We start from the raw sequence: 2597 nt of genomic DNA, 5'->3' as shown, positions 1-2597 counted from the left end.
AGAACTTTTCTATAAAAACACAACGGTAGAGCATCAATAGTCTGGGACGCATTCCTACAAACTTTGATTCATGCAGCTATCCTTAATTATGTAAATAGTCTCATAAAAGTAAATGGAACTATTTGTGTGAATAAGTATTTAGAGGTTTGAATTCCTGTGTTGCAGTGTATAAATTTATTCTGAATTGATGCATATTTGTGTAATTTTAATGGCAGCTGTGTCTCCATGTCCTATCCCTTATTCAGCTTTGAAAATCTCAGCCTTGATATGTAATTGGGAAATACAGCTAAAAACACAAGACTGTGGCCCTTAACATGCTGGTTAATAATTTGAGCCATTAATTCCCTATCACACCAATAGAAACACAGTACCTACTTGCTATTTCATTCACTCCCATTCTGATCACTTGGTTTGAAATGAACTGTTGATCTTGTTATACATATGTCCACCAGGGTGCATATTATATCTTGGCATCACATGGCAGTATTTGTAATGTCCGTAACAATCCGTGAATACAACTTTTTTTCTTAGTTTTTTTGTTTTGTTTAATAATTGTGGGTTTTGTTTGGATTCTTTCTGCTTAGACCAAATTCTGAATGAGCCCTCTTATTAAGTAGCATCTTTCTATAGGCAGTGATTTATTTTCCAGCACTACCTGCTTAGAAGTAATTAAAGTGGATCAAATAGAGGGCCAGATTCTGACACCTTTACACCCTGCAGTTCCTGAATACTGCTGCAATAGCCTAGAGGGCTCATAAAGGGTCTCAAATGGCTCGTGGGGGAATTCCACCCCACCCTTCAGGACTAGACCAGAGCTGACGTTTGTGGCCCTTCACAGAGACATTCCTGTGTGAGGACAGGGGAGAGAGAGGGAGCGGCCATAGCTCAACACTACTCTGGGGTGCAGAGTAGTCCACAGGTGGTCTGGGCAGGGCTTTTGCAAATTACAGAAGGGACCACTCCTGTCCCCAGCAAGTCCTGGAATCCAGGGGTGTAAAGGTGGCTTAAAATCACCTTTGCCCTCCCCTCTTCCTGGCTGTGCGCCTTTGAAGCCCAAGGAGTGGCATTTGTGTTGTTCTTAATACACACTATTTGATTTGAGAAATTTTAATCCAATTAAATAGAGGATGAAATGTGACCATTGATTGAATAAAATGGAAGGCACTGTATTGAGAACTTCAATCAATAAGTGAAACTTAAGCTGCAGTATGATTTAGCATTAAAATATATTTGCGGGGAAAAGTAGAATTTGGGAGCAGGTGTTAGAAAATGTTGAGGAAAATATACTGCCAAAATATCAACAGAAGAATCATTAACGTGTTCTCTCTTCCTTTCCTCAGAGTGCCTGCAGGTTTATTTAGGTTAAAATGAAACCCCATATAGAGACCATCCAAAGAATGTGCTGATAGTAGTGTGCCCCTCACAGCTGTTGCCATTCCTCCAGAGCTGAAGCAAGTGTAAGGAGGAAACCAGATATGAAGACCAGAATAAGGTCTAAATGAATCAGTTTCACTACCCAGACCTCCAAAAAAAAGAGGGAAGCTCAGTCGCACACAGTGTGAAATGCTTACCTTTCAGGAGAAAAGGAATATACAGATAAATAAGGGGAGACGGCTCATTGTTACTTCTTGTTAAAGGGCGGGAATACAAAGCTCACCTCTCCTCTCTACACAGAGGATATATTAACTTCTGAGGAGCCTGACCTTGCTCACACTGATGTCAAAGACAAAACCCCCATAGTCAAAAAGGGGAGCACCACTGGGCTCTGCCCATATGGCAAGCAGGTCTTCTGTCCCTCAAGAATAGTCCCTGTGTGCCTTTATAAATGTAGGTGCCCTGATTCACTCAGGCTACATGTGGGAAGAAACTCTGCAGAAGAAAAATGAGATTAGTTGTTGCAAGGGGATGGGGAGAGAAAGAGAGTTCAGCTAATAAATTACACTTTTTTCAGCACCTAGCCTTTGAGTAGCATGCCAGTCTCAAGTAGCATTTCTGGGAAAGTACTGAGGGACTGTCCAATCATTCTCCTTCATTTCCACCCCACCTCCTGTGCAGACCTTCTTGCACAAGCTACTGGCTGCATTCAAACGCACCTATGTTTGATTCACTATTGCCACAAACATTTTTGTTTTTGCCAATGGTGTGTTCAGTAGATAATTAAAAAAAAAACCCAGTATTTATTTAGCTGATAATTGTAACCCTGGAAAAAATGGCCTTCAATTGTTTGTTTCATTTTAACCCCTAACTGCACTGTAAAATTACTGTGGGCACTGAGAGACAGCTGAAAATTTCCATGGCTGAGGCTTTTTGCACTGAAGTTTTGTTGCAGCTGTTTTTTGGTGGGGGGAGAAGGGAAGGGAGTAGCTTATGGAAATAGGCACTATTCCTGCTCATTTTCTTTCCTGGTGTAGAGCAAGGCATCCATGCATTTTTGTTTTATTTTTTAAGACATTTAAAACAGGTTCCTTAATAAAAAGCATACTCAAATCACACCTCACTGCTCTGTCCTCACCATAGACACACACTCAGTGCTTTTATAGACATTGACCAGTCTACACGGGATTTTTGGCAAAAGTTTCCCGCTGCTGCTAACACCA

The sequence above is a fragment of the Natator depressus genome, chromosome 7, assembly GCF_965152275.1.
Source record: "Natator depressus isolate rNatDep1 chromosome 7, rNatDep2.hap1, whole genome shotgun sequence".
NCBI classification, from domain to species: domain Eukaryota; kingdom Metazoa; phylum Chordata; order Testudines; family Cheloniidae; genus Natator; species Natator depressus.
This window is presented reverse-complemented; position numbering follows the sequence as displayed.